The sequence below is a fragment of the Lissotriton vulgaris genome, unplaced genomic scaffold, assembly GCF_964263255.1.
Source record: "Lissotriton vulgaris unplaced genomic scaffold, aLisVul1.2 SCAFFOLD_5533, whole genome shotgun sequence".
Classification (NCBI taxonomy): Eukaryota; Metazoa; Chordata; class Amphibia; order Caudata; family Salamandridae; genus Lissotriton; species Lissotriton vulgaris.
Window position 1 is genome coordinate 47,800 of NW_028252745.1, and position 15,472 is coordinate 63,271.

Here is a 15,472-nt window from a genome sequence, read left to right on the forward strand (position 1 = left end):
AGAGGTGCCTACTGTTGTTTGGGCCCTCCGAGTAAACTGCGAGTCGCTGGGAGCTGGAAGCTAGACACAACGAGGAGAAGCGTGTCGCCTCCGCAGCAGTTGCCGCTGCATCGCCGAAGAGGCGTGCCGCCGCTGCAGCTGTTTGCCTTCATATCATCGAACAAGTGTCTTGCATCACCAGAGAAGCGTGTCGCCGCCACAGAGGTCACCTTTGCATCACTGGAGAAGCGTGTCGCAGGGCCTGTTGCGTCTTAGAAGTACCACGTTCACGGCATGGCCGTCGGGCGTGCATGCATCGCATCCAACATTGTCTCATTGCAGCAAGACGCCATTTTGTTGCATCGCACCGGATCGTCACATCTCATTGTGGTGCCATCTTCTGAAACTGGGATGGTGCAGTGAGCTAAAAAACGGTGTTGGATCTAGCCCTGATCTCTTGACTGGGTGAGAGCTTTCTGCTTAATTCAGAGACTCTGTCCCTCACCACCCCTTGTTGTAAATATCTGGTCACATCGCACCGGATCAGAGTAAGAACCCAGCGCATCACTTCCTCTCCGGTAAGAAACTGACTCATCACCCCCCTGCGCTGTAGTAAGGAACAATCGCATCACCTCCCCGAGGCAAGGAACCGATGCCTCACCTTCCCTGCGACCCTTCAGTTTGTATTGCGTGACGAATCCAAGGTACTTTGAGAATAAAGTGTCGCATTTACCAACTACATTGAACTAAGCTATTTCTACCATTTTAAAGTCTATTTTTGATTGTAGTAGTGTGGATTTTTGTCGTTTGATCTTGTGTTAAGTCTAGTAAAGACTACTTATTTTACTAAACTGGTGTGGTGCCCATTTTTAGTGTTTTCACTGTATTACTGTGTCTGTGTTCACAAATGCTTTACACACTGCCTCTGAGATAAGCCTGTCTGCTCGTGCCAAGCTACCAAGGAGGTGAGCAGGGGTTATTTTAGAAATGTCACCCCTTACCCTGACTAGAAGCAAGGGTCCCTATTTGGTCAAAGGTACATACCTCTACCAACTAGAGACCCCCAGTTATAACATTGGTGGTCAGCGGTGAGGATTTGGACTTGCATTTGTGACTCATATACAGTGATTGGTGTACACTACTAGTAAGTGCAGACCAAAACACAACCACATACATTTTTTGGTAGAATTTTCCTTGGAACTTCTTTTTGCTTTTTCAGAATTGCCAATTCTTGTCACCATGACCAATGCAGCATCCAACGCATCTATGGATATACAATTTGAAGAAGATAGAGTGATACCTACACTATGCCACAGCTTAAAACCTTCTAAAAAAGATTTAAAATCCCTGTGAAAGACATCACCAAGAAGGAAGAGTTCCAAAAGGCTGGTTTCAATCTAGAAATGCTACTGAGCATTCTGAAGAGCCTAGGGATGAGGTAGAGAATACATGTGGGCAGCTGGATGGGCCATTTGGCATGACTGGGGAGAAAGTACCTTCTAGGCCAGGCAGCTTTGATTCTTCATAGGGCCTGTCCCCAGAGAAGTTAGAGGACAGGGAGAAAGATAGAATGCATAAGACGAAGCTAGCCAAGCTCAAGATGGGTGGCCAGATGGAGTTACAGAATAAGAATTTAGCCTTGGAAGAAAAGAGGATGCATTTAGAGCATGAAAGGATGTTGAGGGAGCTGGAATTGAAAGCCAGAAGTTTAGAGATTACTCCCTCTGGTGGCAGCACATCATCCTTGCCTGTAGAAATAGGAGTGTTCATTCCCAAGGATGTTATTAAGGAGTTTCACAAGAATTAAGATATTGGGCAATAGTTCAAGGCCTATGTGGTAGCTATGTCCTCACACGGGTCCCTGAGAAGGATTGGGGAGCAGGGTTGTGGGGGAGGTTCCTTAGTGATGGGCGCAACACCTTATTAGATTTGCCTTCTGGAGATCAGAATTCTTATGTAAACATGTAATAGGCCTTAATGTCCAGGTATGGGTTGACCCCTGAGCTTTATAGACAAAGGTTTAGGAATTGTAAGAAACAGGAGTCTGCACTTGGGTAGAATATGTGCCTTTCTTTGACAGAGCATTGGATGGTTAGGTGAAGGGTAGCAAAGGGAATGATTTTGAAGTGCTCCATGATTCGATTGCATGGGAGCACTTGTCAAATAATTGTTTTCCAGAGCTACACCTGTAGCTTATTGATAGCAAGCTGACTAATCCTAGGAACCTTGCTGAGGAGTCGGACTGCTGGGTGATCACCCGGATCCATAAGGGTCATGTGGGAGACTCCGCCAAAGGTGGGCAGGGTCTGCAGTAAAAGAGTTGGGGGATTTGGGTAAACAGAGGGAGTTCAAGAAAGGGCCCCAAAGTAATCCCCAAGGAAACCAAGGGAAGGGTTCCCAGCCTCCCCCTGAGAAGAAGCTCAGGGCCCAACAGTTAAACCTGTTCATAGTGGACCCCTGAAATACTTTAAGTGTGGTGAAGTGGGACATTGTTTCTATGATCCCCAGTGCCCTCAGAGAGTTAACACAGCCCCCTACTGGTGCGCCACCCCAGCAGATGGCTAGTGTAGCCCTGGGGGAGGAGATTGGTACCCAAGGTGGGTGGGGTTCGCAAGAGCTGTCCATTGTCTTTTTAGGAGACTGTGAGGTGGTCCCCAGGACCCAACTCCCTAATAATACTAAAAAGTACAGGCAGTGGGTGACCATCAATGGCCATAGAGTGCAGGCTCTTAGAGATACCAATGCCAGTGTGACAGCTGTAAGTTGTCGCATGGTTTCTGAAGAGCAGGTGGTCCCCAATGCATTTTACCCAGTTGTTGTGTCTGACAACACAGAGAGCCACTGCAAGGTGGCTCAGGTTCCCTTTGAGTGGGGGGGTCTCTGGTACTCTTCAAGTAGCTGTGAGGCCAGCTATGCCTGGTGAGTGTCTGTTGGGTAACAATCTGGAGAGTTCCCCTTGGGCTAAGGTGGAGCGAAGTGCTCATTTGGAGATGTTGGGTATGCCTAAGTGGTTGTGTGTGACCACACGGTCCATGGTAGCCAGTAAGGTTGTTCAAGAGGACGTGGAGCCTAAAAGAGTTGCCCAGGTACCTGCCTTAAAGAGAAGAGGCAGGGGCGCGGGAAACCCACCCCCACAGTTCCCACAGTCCAGAAAGAGGCAGACCTTGAGGGGATGCCCTGGAACCTACAGGGGAACAGGTGGCTGAACTGGGGGACCTGCCTGAGCTGATCCATTGGCAGCAGGAAGGAGGACCCTCCAGGGAAAAGTTCTGCCAGGAGCAGAACAAGTGCCCTTCTCTTGTGGATTTGAGGCAACAGGTTGCAAACCAGGCAGCACGTGATAAGTATGGATCACATTGGATCTACTGGGAGAATGGTCTCCTGTATAGCGAGCCTAAGATTGCTGAGCCTGGGTCATACCATGTGCTGGTGGTATCCCAGTGCTTCAGAGCCTTCCTACTGGGGCTGGCTCATGATGTGCCTTTAGCAGGACATTTGGGGCAGGACAAGACCTTCAAAATGATTGTCACCCACTTCTATGGGCCCCAAATTCACAAGAGTTCAGATACTCATTGCAACACCTGTCAGACTTGGCAGGCAAGTGGAAAGAGTGGAAGGATGCACAAGGCTGCTCCCCAGCCATTCCCTGTCGTCAGAACCCCTTTGAAAGGGTGGGCATTAACATTGTGGGGCCTTTGGATCCCAAGATAGCCATGGGCAACAGGCTCATCCTGATCTTGGTGGGCCATGCCAGCCAGTACCCAAAGCCACCCTCTCAGGACAGTAATGGCCTCTGTGTTGGGACGTGTACTGATGGGGATGTTTTCCTGTATGGGATTCCCCAGAGGGGTGGGGTCAGACTGTGGTACAAACTTGATTTCCAAGAATATGAAGTCCCTGTGGCAGGAGTGTGGGGTAACCTATCAGTTTACCACTCCTTACCACCCACAAGGTAATTGGCTGGTTGAAAGATTCAACCCGGCCCTCAAAGGCATGATTATGGGTCTTGAGGAACCTATGAGGCTTAAGTGGGATGTCCTCTGGCCATGCCTTCTCCTTGCTTACAGAGAGGAGCCACAAAGTCCTTAGGGTTCAGCCCCTTTGAACTGCTAAATGGTCACCCTGTAAGAGGCCCTCTGAGTTTGGTAAAGGAAGGCTGAGAGAAAGCTCCCAGGAAACCTCCCCAGCATGTATATAGTTACATGCTGGCCTTCATAAACCAAACCCGGCATTTCAGGCCACTCTCCCAGGTGAATCTGGAAGCCAGCTAGGAGGAGATAAAGCGGTGCTATGATCAGAATACCACTTTGAGCTTCAGCCTGGTCAGAAAATTTGCGTCATGGCACCCGTGGAGCCCTGTGCTCTCCAGGATAAATGCATTAAACAAGGGGGGTTTTACCCAATAGACCCACTAGGGACATGGGTGCTGTATGATACAGAATAGGGGGTCCCAGTGAAAAGGTATCACAAGTACACAAACAAAACACTTTGAGAGACACAGTATAAACAAATCACAGACTATTAATTCAGAGCACTGTTGTTTATTCACAATGTGCCTATGCAAATTACTTATGATAAATTAATAACACAACTGTCATAGTGCCCCAGGGCAGGGAGGGGTAAGGGACGGTGTTTGTGTGGGGAAGGGATGTGCTAGGTAGGTCATAGCGACAATGATATCAATATATGATTCATAAACGATCGATACAACTGGCTTCAGACAACTGAGCCAGCACAATGAAGGAGCTACTAATGCTCACAATTAAAAAGAAACGGTGATACCGATGCTAATAATTCATAATTAGACTAATGGTTGCATCGACTCGTGAATGTGTTGGAGTAAGAATTTTTAGCTACACAGCTATCCAAGGACACACCTGTCACCTGCACAACATGACCCCTGTGTAGGCCCTGCTGTCTAGAGGTTACAGGCCTCAGTTACATTGCCCTGAGCACTGCCATTTTCTCTTAGCTTAAACAGAAGCAGAAAGCAAGTCTGACCCAAGATTCACCCAGCCGCTCTGGTCTGCAAGGACCCGCACCCCTACCAGGCCCCACCTCATTGTATATTTCTCACAAACAGCAGAAATCAAGTTCCTCTATAAATCTTGAAACATATCCCACGTCCCCCACCTAGGCCATGAATAGAATAAGGGAAGTTCCCACCACAGCTACGTCAAGCCAGATATCCGATAAACTGAGGCTAAGTGTGGCGAAATAGTATCGCAGATTGCCTGATTGACACATGAATAGAACCCCTCGAGGCAATACTAACACATTTCTGTTGTCCATTGATAGTTTATTATTAAACTTCCAGTCAAGTGGCAGGTCTCAGTCAAGACTGAAGTATGTACCACAATTACAGGAAAAAGGCCATACCGAACCCTATGGGTGAGAAAGGTAGAGAGCAGGCCAGTAAATGACAATGGACGGGTATGTGATACGTGGTGGCGTGGGATGACGTAATTATCGTCTCAAGTGTTTTAGACAGTATAAGAAGGAGCCCCGCAAGAACATCAGCGGGCAACTCCTCGTCTGTTTGTAGGTATTCAGACCGAGAGTTGTCTCCAAGGGCCCTTGATCAAATGTTCATACTTTTGTGCATGTAAATATTTTACTTATGTTATGTTTTAAACTGCTTTTTAGATAAATTCATTTTTTATCTGCATATGTACTTTTTAACTTGTTCTCTACATTTAAGCATGTATACTGTGGTCATAGGACATCTCACTGATATAGCATTGTGAGCGTACCTAATGATAAATAACATGTACTCTGCATTCTAATGTATCTTGCAGGATTACACTTATAAGCAAATGTGAGTATTCATCTATGTGAACAAGCACAACCGTTTTTAATCTGCCTCAGTGCTCATAGGTGTACTTAAAGCAAAATCTCTCTCTCTTAGCAAATGTTAAACTGTACTTTGTAAGCTAAAACTGGTCCATGTGACTTTCAAGAGAATGCTGGGTACAGGACCAAGTACTATATGATTTTTATGCTATCACTGATTATTTCTAGAAGCTGTGTCTTCAAATAAATTGTACATCTCCAAGCTTCAGTCTCCGAAAGCTCATATGTATGTTTTTTCCTGTTTTAGAGCAAGAGGTGCAGGACTGCCCCGGTGCAATTTAAGCCGCCCTATTCCCCTTAGTTCTCACTCACGGTCTCGCCAGCGCGGCTTCTGAAAGCTGTGCGCTGAGTCCCCCTGGCCCCTCCTGCCCCTAGTAAATCATCCCCTCCAACAAGTGGTGACCTTTGGACGTGATAATAAGGAGTTAAACTGACAGGATGCAGCTGGTTCCTAAGGAGGAAGTACTAAACTGCTAAACGACTCTGCAGCCATCCTGCTGGACCATTGTGAGGGAAACACTGCGCTGAGGGTAAGCATATATAATATTGTGTCTGCCCGCTGCTGCGCTGTCTCTCTCTCTTGGGTTCGGCCGAATGGTGGGCTTTGTTGTGATACAGCGGTACATCTGCCAATGGTCCAGGCTTCCTGTCTGTTAACCTTGTTATTTGATTCCGCGCAGAGGAAGGGATTGTGTGCTATGTGGAGATTGAACCTGACAGTTGGGTAATTACTGAGATACATGTGCTTTTTGTTGCTAAAAGTAGCTTCATGTTTTTGCTGTTTCTTCTATGATTGCTAAGAAGGATTGTAGCAGTCGAATTGTCAAGGCTTATTCTATATTTACTCTTAAGCGCGGTGCCTCTCTAGAGGGAGGGGACCTTTAATACATCTTTTAGGCTTTTTTAAGTGACCCTCTGAAGTTTCAGGGAAGGAGGACCACACGTGGCAGGTCTCTCAGCTTAGTGGAGCCTCTCCGCAGGGGGAGGGCCTTTGATGCATCTGCAACAGTGTGTCAAGGAAGGAAAGGGTTGCGTCTAGCATCTTTTTCAGTATACTCGTGCAAGTGATCCTCTGTTTGATAGGAGTGACAAAGACGAGGTAATCTCTCATGTCAGTAGTCCATGAGAAAGAAGGAGTTTCAGCAGGTCCGATTAGCTACCGTGACCTTTGATCTTTCCTTAATTTAGCGGTGATATCCCCTGCTGTATGTCAAGGGAAGAGTTCTGTGCGGGACTAAGAAGTTTATATGCTCATGTTGTAGGCATTATATTTTTTGTCAAGCTAGACGTGGTTTATTAATTATTTTTGGTTTGCCTCACGTGTATAAGGAGCACTCTAGCACACTCTAGTGGCCATAGAGCGTGATTTTTGTAAAAGAATTGTTGAAGTATTTACATTTTATTTTTCTCTTTTTAGATATCTGTTCAGGCACAGACCTGCATGTTAGCGCCTAGTGTTTAATGTTGAATATATTTTATAGGTTCATAGAACGAACTTGTGTGATCCTTACTATTTTCATGGTCTCTTTTGTTAGGAGTCACTGGCTGGCACAGAGGCTGACTATACTATACTATTGATATATAAGCACATTGTGATTGTTCATCTTTCCTTGGCTAGATTATAAACTGTGAACATCGAATTTCTGGTTATCACTGTGGTGTCTGGCCCCGTACCATCATTTTTTCTTAGGGGGGGGGCCCGCTAAGTAGGGACTGCTATGCACAACTGTGATGTCTGGTCCCGTACCATCATTATCATTTAGGGAGGGGACCCGCTAAGTAGAAGCTGCTGCTAATATATTTTGTGACCATCATTCGAAGACTGTTCTTTTAGCGAGATTCAATAACTAGGGAGATTGTAAATGCATTTCAGTGTTTCCCATGTATATTGATCTGCCACTGACTAACTGAAGAGAGTCTATAAGCTACGGCATTTCAAGCCCCGCGGTTGTCACATATATATATATTTATTGTTTTCCTTTTCTCTTGCTGCTGTTAAACTGCGTGCACTTCTGGCATTCAGGATTTCCCCTTCCCTCTACAAGCAACTGCAGGCTTCACAAGGGAAGTCTCAGGGAATTGCTCTGCGTTATTTTTAGACTATAGATCGTTTAGAATAAACAAGAAATGTTTCTTTTTTAGCTGCATTCCAGGCTAGGAATAGGATACATGAGTATAAGAGGTATCCAGTCATCATAGAAGCATTGTGCTTGTGGTAAACTACCCCGACCCCGGAAAAAAAAACTGACAGGAGGTCAGCCTGTTTCTAATACATATATACACATATAAAACAAAAGAAGTACAGATGAGCCAGGGTGGGCAGAATCAGATTGAGGTGGTCCTGCACATATTGGACGATAAGATAGTGGCAATACAGAACACTGACGCACGAACTATAACTAAACTTGACAGACGCCAGATCCCCTTGGTAGCTAAGGCGTGGACACTGCTGGGACTCCCACTCACGCAAGGCACAGAGATAAAAATATCTACACTACATTTGACGCGACTGTGCCTCCCAGTGCAGACTCACACACCCCTCATTGACAATAGTCAACTCGTACGTGAAGTGTCACAGAATTCCACTTCATTGGTAGAGACACCACACATACCCTTGCAAGTGTCACAATTGTCCCCACCAGTACCACATACTGTTGAGGAAAACTCCATAGAATTAAGTCATTCAGTGGAGAGTTTAGTGAGTTGCAGAACTATTGACCTCACCGTCCCGCCCTTGGTGACCTCATCGTCCCTGAGCACAAGCTGCCAGGGAAGACAGGAAGACCCACACGTTTCCCGTACCTCATCAGACTGCGAATTCTACACATTGCTCCTACAGGGACTGTCCATTCCCGACTTGCCCCTGGCCTGTGAGCAACACGCCCAAGAGCTGCACGTGCAGCTGGGGCAGCAGCCTTCACCCAGCATTGTTGAGCAACTGCAGAGACACCCCTTCACAACACACTGCCCTTTATTGTGGGCATATTTACAAAACCGCATAGTAAGCAGTGAACACAGTTGTCAGACTTCTCCGCCACCACTTGCCCGCCCCCCAAGATAACGTTAGGATATGAACAAACAGCCCGCACAAAACAATAGATTTGAAGTCACAATACATTTAGAGAACGGGCGCGTTACTACCATTACTGAGGATCCTTCAGTATCCTCAGCCCAGGTCCCACCACTAGTGGGTACAGTTATATTGGCACTAATATCTACTCTGGGAATAGACACAACAGATTTGCAGAAGGTGACCCTGACTTTAGCCCCCAGTGGAGGTACACCTTTTATCCCTTTCCCACCCCACGCTGAGTAACAATGACAACGCCCCTGGAACACGTGATAAAAAACTTCACAGAGCAGGAAAAGCGCATCAGAAAACATTGTAATGAATTGCATGAACTCACACGAAATGCGCCACATTCCTGGCCCAGAGAAGGGACTTTTGACAAGATAGTGCTAGACCATGCGAGAACTTTCTTGGAAGGTAAATACTCTGGTAATAGACTCAAAAAGCGTAAGGACACCCTCGCTATGTGGGCTGTCTTTAGGGAAAATGACACAAGTACCCAAACACCTGAAGTACCCACAGCCCAAGCACCCACAGCCCAAGCACCCACAGCCCAAGCGCCCACAGCCCAAACACCCGAAACGCCCACAGCACCCCCACCTGCCTACTCCGAATCTCGAATTTATCCCGAACTGGTTCTTAAAACGGACCTAGAACAAACTGCAAATGATAGGGCAGCCGTAGGCTATGAAGATATCTCTGTCCCAGACCGTGATGCCTTCTCCCCAGACTTTTTAAATAGTCCGCAAGGAAGTAGACAAGATAGTGCACAAATGCACCAAACACTGAGACCCCAAGTCCAAGTGATGCAGGGTGCCACATCTGGAACATCAGGTCAGATTGCAGGTCAGATTGATGCGCAGTTTACAATAAAGATGACTCCTGCATCCAGTACCCCAGGCCCTCAGCTAGATGAAGATGGAGAGAGTGATAGGGTCTCAGGTGGTTCACAGCACAGCTCTCACATGCCTCTCCCCAGACCTCACGGCCCAGCCCCGATGTCCATTGGAAGGGAACACAACACATCTGAGGCCAAAATTAGACATTATGGCCCGTTTCTGACCCCCATTCAGCAGAATAGCGAAGCACAAACACTCCAAGAGGAGTGGCGACCCCTTAATACTGGTCCCAACAGACAGGAAGAGCGCTAGATACAGTTTCTTGAAGAGAACAGGGATGGCGAACAACGTATCCCTGGCATAATGAATGAAAGAGATATCGTTAGGTGGAGGACAGAACAGGATTTATACCATGGAGCAGGCAGGACAGTTGGGGACATGCCACTCGAGCATTGCTTAGGAAACGCCACTGACAATGCACTAACTTATCAGCAAAGGCCCTTACAAAATGATAAAAAAAATGAAAGAATGACAGAACTCATGGGTGGGCTGGGCCAGCTGAGTGAAAGGCAACAACCACCGACACTCAATGAATTGGCAAGAGGTGCAAATGATGCAAGGCAACACAGTGGTGGGATCCTAACAACAAGGCCACAGCAAAGGCCATGGATACAATTAGACTATGAGGCCCGGGGTGAAGCCCCACCACAGAGCATCACAGCAGCTAACATAACACAAGCCCCTCGCGCATTCCCTAACTACAACCCCCAGAGGTCACTGCCACAGACACCTGTGCGCCAGGCATCACCTCCTGTAGCCGCACCACGCAGGGCCCAACTCAGAGAGGTAGACATTGATAACTTAGGACTGTCCAATGTGCTTGAACGGGCAGAAAGGAGGTACAGGCAAAGAAGGACAGAGGTAGAGAATCTCGCAGTGTTAGGAAACCATGGGAGACCTGACAACATCCTAGAAGAATATGATGTAACAGGTAAAGCACGCCTGCGCACCACCAGATCTGGAGCACTGTACAACATGGCCGTTATTAGGCCAGGACAGTTGTCATCCAAAGATCTGACACCATATGAGATAGTGGTGCTAGGAGAAGGGAGTAACTATTATGCAGACAAATTCACAGATGACTTGGCAGAATGGACAGAAAATAAAGCCCCCCAAATGATGGTGTGGCCTCGAGAAGGGTCTTTCCACCCTGAGGACATGGCAACAGCTGAAGACTGTATCTTGAGGGGGGAGGGAGATGAAGACTGGGATTACAATTACATGCGCAGAGGCTTGAGAATATGGCAGAAATACGCACGCAGGTATGACAGCACAAGGCCCACAGGGGTGCTGCGCCAGCTGCCACTGCTATATAAAAATATCGAGGACCGTCCCATCTACACCCCTTGGTCCCTTATGGACAAGGACAATTTAAAAAAGCAACTTCCGCCCCTCACAGAGGGTGCTGGGAAGTGGATACAAGCCTTTGAGAAAAACACTGCAGGGGTGCCATTGGCTGCTGGAGATGTGAAAAGTCTGCTCGTTTCCCTGATTGGAGAGGATGCAGAGGAAATGTTCACACGTATTGACCACAGACTTTCCATCACAAACTCGGAATTGGATGGTAATACTTTTAATACAATAAGGTCTGCCTTGTGGAGTGAGATGCGTAGAAAGTTCCCTGATATCCCAGATATCGGGTCCCTAATGTCTCAGACAATGCAAAGCAATGAAGATCCTGCACAGTACATTACTAGAATGAAGGAAAAGTGGCAACAGGAGTTAGGAGAGAAATGGGATATAACAGGAGGTAACTGTAGGTTCTTCTACCATAAAATTAAGAAGGGACTGCCAACTGCTGTGCAAGAAAAGTTAGATGGAATAGTAGCAATGGAATGCAAACCATGGGCAGAAATACAACACCATATCATTCACTATTGTAAAAAGGAGCAAGAGCAGGAGAAAAAGAGGCAGGTGGCAATTGAAAATGCGGCAGCTAAATTGGTGCAACAGAAATTAAAGAAAAAGGAGGCTGTGGACACAATAATAGTAGCCACACCAGTGGGTCAAATGACTACTGTCACCCAATTTCCACAAAATGCCCAGAGCGCATTACAAGGAGACACGCAGGCAGCAGTCCAGCAGACACAGGCACAGCACCCCAGAAACAATCAGAGGCAACAACAGTATTATGATAACAGACAAACAAGGTCATCAGGAATGCGAGGAAGAGGTAGGGGGATGGGCTATCAAAGACCCACACAGCAGCCAGGACCCCCACTACGCTACCACTGTCAGCGACCAGGACACATGATAAGGGAATGCCGCACTAAAATGTATGAAGAATCAGAAGGCAGAGGCCAACCACAGCAAGTCCAGGTACCAGTACAATACGTTCAGCAGCAGACACAGCCACTGCAGCCCAACCTAGTGTACACCTACCCGTCTGCAGGACAGCAACAGCCAATGTTGCAGCAAGTACAATTACAGACACCAGTCCAACAGGTACAGCCACAACTGGTTCAACAACAGGGGCCTGTGTACCAAATGGTGCCACAGACACAGGTTCTTGTACCTCAGGGAGCCACAGTACTGCAGCCCGCCAATCCGGTTCTACAGGGTACAATCCAGCAACATCAGGCTGGAAGGTACACCAGCTAGGATAGCCCACAGAAGACCCTAGTGTGTCCCTTGTTATCGTGCCTCACAAATATTAGAGAGGACCCAGTTGTGTATGTCACGATCAACAACAAAACGTATAAATTTCTGATTGACACAGGTGCAACATTTTCCTGTATAACAGAGGGAGCACTGCCTATTTCCAATCAAAGTGTAGACACACAGGGTTTCTCTGGGGCAATTACAAGGGTCCCTTTCACCAAGCCAGTACCAATGAAAATAGGAGGCAAAAGCATTCAGCAACGACTGCTTTACTCGACAGAATCCCCCGTAAATTTAATGGGCCGTGATCTTATGGCCAAATTAAACATGACAATTCATTTTGATGAAAAAGGCACAATGACTTGCTCCATCCCTGGCACATCACTGACAAGAATGATGGCTGTCACTGTGGACTCTTCCATGAGAGACCAAATTAGAGCTCGCCCAGTGGATGAACTAGCATTCTCCACAGCTGTGCAAATGGTCATTGCCAACTCACCAGAGATGGCGGGGCGCACTGTACAGCTACCCAAAGAATTTCTTTTCCGTCCTCAATTACAGGACATGCCAGGCCCAGACAAAAATATGATCCTAAGAATACAATGTTTTAACATGACACCAACATATGGTGTCTTTATAGCATGTGATGACTATGGCCAGTCATGGGCCTGTGTCATTTTTATTGAGCCTGGACATCGGGTAAGAGACATTACAGATCAGGAATTATTCGGTGATAGAGAAGACATTGTATACCAGATTCCAGTCCCCGTGTCAGTGACAGTTGAAATAAGAACACCAACACAACCCACAGTAATTGATACAGCACGTGACTCAGACCTAGCTCAGGTGCCCAACATCCTTTGGACTACAGGTCCCAATGATGTGGGGCTCATTCGATCAGCAGAACCATTCAAAGTGACGCTGAAACCTGACGCCATTCTTCCCAGAGTGCGCCAGTACCCTTTGTCCAAAGAAGCCGAAGAAGGAATAGCCCCAACAATTCAAGCATTACTGGATCAAGGTGTGATATATCCTTGTATCTCACCTTGCAACACCTGTCTTTTCCTGTGAGGAAGCAACAAACAAATCAATGGAGGCTAGTACATGATCTTCGCTCGATTAACAGCATAGTGATACCTGAGTTTCCCATCGTCCCTGACCCTTCAGTGATCCTTACTAACATTCCACAAAATGCAAAATACTTTTCCGTCATTGACCTGAAAAATGCTTTTTTCAGTGTCCCACTGCATCCTGAGAGCCAGTACCTATTCGCATTTTCATTCAGGCATAGGCAATTTTCGTACAAAAGGCTCCCTCAGGGCTACTGTGAGTCCCCCAGTGTATTTAACAGAGTTGTCAAGGATGACTTATCAAATTTCCAATGTGACAGCACCTTGCTGCAATATGTCGATGACATACTCCTCTGCAGTGCAACAGAGCAAGAGTGCAGAAAAGATACTATTCCCCTGCTTACAACATTAGCACATAGAGGATACAAAGTAGACAAGCAGAAACTACAATACTGTCAGGAAGAAGTACAGTATTTAGATCAACTGATTTCAGCATCAGGAAGAAGAGTTACACCAGGAAGAGTAGAAGCAATAAGGAATACTCCAGAACCACAGACAGTTAAGGACATGCAAAAGTTCCTGGGACTAGTGAACTATGTCAGACAGTGGATCTTTGATTATGCTACTATAACTGGACCACTCTTGAAAGCTGTCAAAATGGCTAAGGACAGGTATAACAAGATTGACTGGACACCTGAAATGACATCAGCCTTTGTAAAGTTAAAGGATGAGATTACAAATGCACCAGTGTTGGAATCTCCTGATTATACAAAGGAATTCTATCTGTTCACACACTGTAATGGACAGGTCATGACAGCAGTCCTCACCCAGAAATACCCCTTGGGTCCCAAACCAATTGCATACTTCAGTGGCATGTTAGACTCAGTGATGAAAGGCCACTATCCTTGTGAACAGGCTCTTTCAACAGCAGCATTCGCCGTTGAGAAAAGCACCCCCATAGTCATGGGCTCCCCTCTGACGCTGTACACTGAGCATGCTGTCTTTGCAATAATACAGAAAGCTAAAACAACTCTTACCACACAGAGAGTATCAGGATATGAAGTCATACTGTCATTACCTTCGTTGAAGGTTGTAAAATGCCACACTGTGAATCCAGCCACGTTCTTTGCACATCCGATTGCGACAGCTGACGATGACACCCATGATTGTGCCACATACTGCCCAGATGAGTCAGGCACAGCAAAGGAAGACCCATTACCAGACAGTGTAATTTACTTTGTTGATGGTTCTTCTACGATTGATCAAGAGACAGGGATCAGGCATACAGGGCAGCTGTAGTCAGAGCATACCAGAATAACTCCTCAGACACTCTGGACATTGTACAGCAGATAAAATTACCGCCCCATTACTCAGCCCAGGCAGCTGAGTTAGTGGCATTAATAGCCGCCTTGAAGCATGGAGCTAATGAAAGAATTACTGTGTACTCTGATTCAGCATATGTCACCACAACAATGCATTCCAGCATATTGAGATGGAAAAGGCGCGGGTTTCTTAAAACAGATGGCATGCCTGTAAGGCACAAACAGTTACTTGCAGAACTAATTGACTCCTTGACACTGCCAGTAGAAGTAGCAGTAGTGAAATGTGCAGCACACACGAACGGCCAAGATTTTGTTTCCAGAGGAAATGCAATGGCAGATTGGGCTGCTAAAGCAGCAGCAAAAGGCCAAAGTTGTACACAACAACCATCCCCGACACAGACTGACTGCACCCCCATCTTGCTTGCCAAAAATACACCCCCAATAGCGCAGGAAGATATGCAAAACGCAGATGAGGACACCAGCAAGTCACCACTCCCAGATACACCCGACCCAACACTTCCATATACAATTGATGACACACAGCAGTTTGACATCATTGCACAGTTGCACCTCAGAGAGATACAAGAAAGTGCCCAAGCTGAAGAAAAAGAGTTATGGAAGAAAAGGGGAGTACAACAGGATGCCTCAGATTTTATTTACAGACAGACAATGACAGGG

The 15,472-nt window shown here is 46.6% G+C and overlaps 1 pseudogene; it reads left to right on the forward strand.

The window, feature by feature from the left end:
* The first annotated feature begins 14,282 nt into the window (after positions 1-14,282).
* Positions 14,283-15,239, forward strand: LOC147662035 (uncharacterized; annotated as a pseudogene).
* Positions 15,240-15,472: the final 233 nt, after the last annotated feature.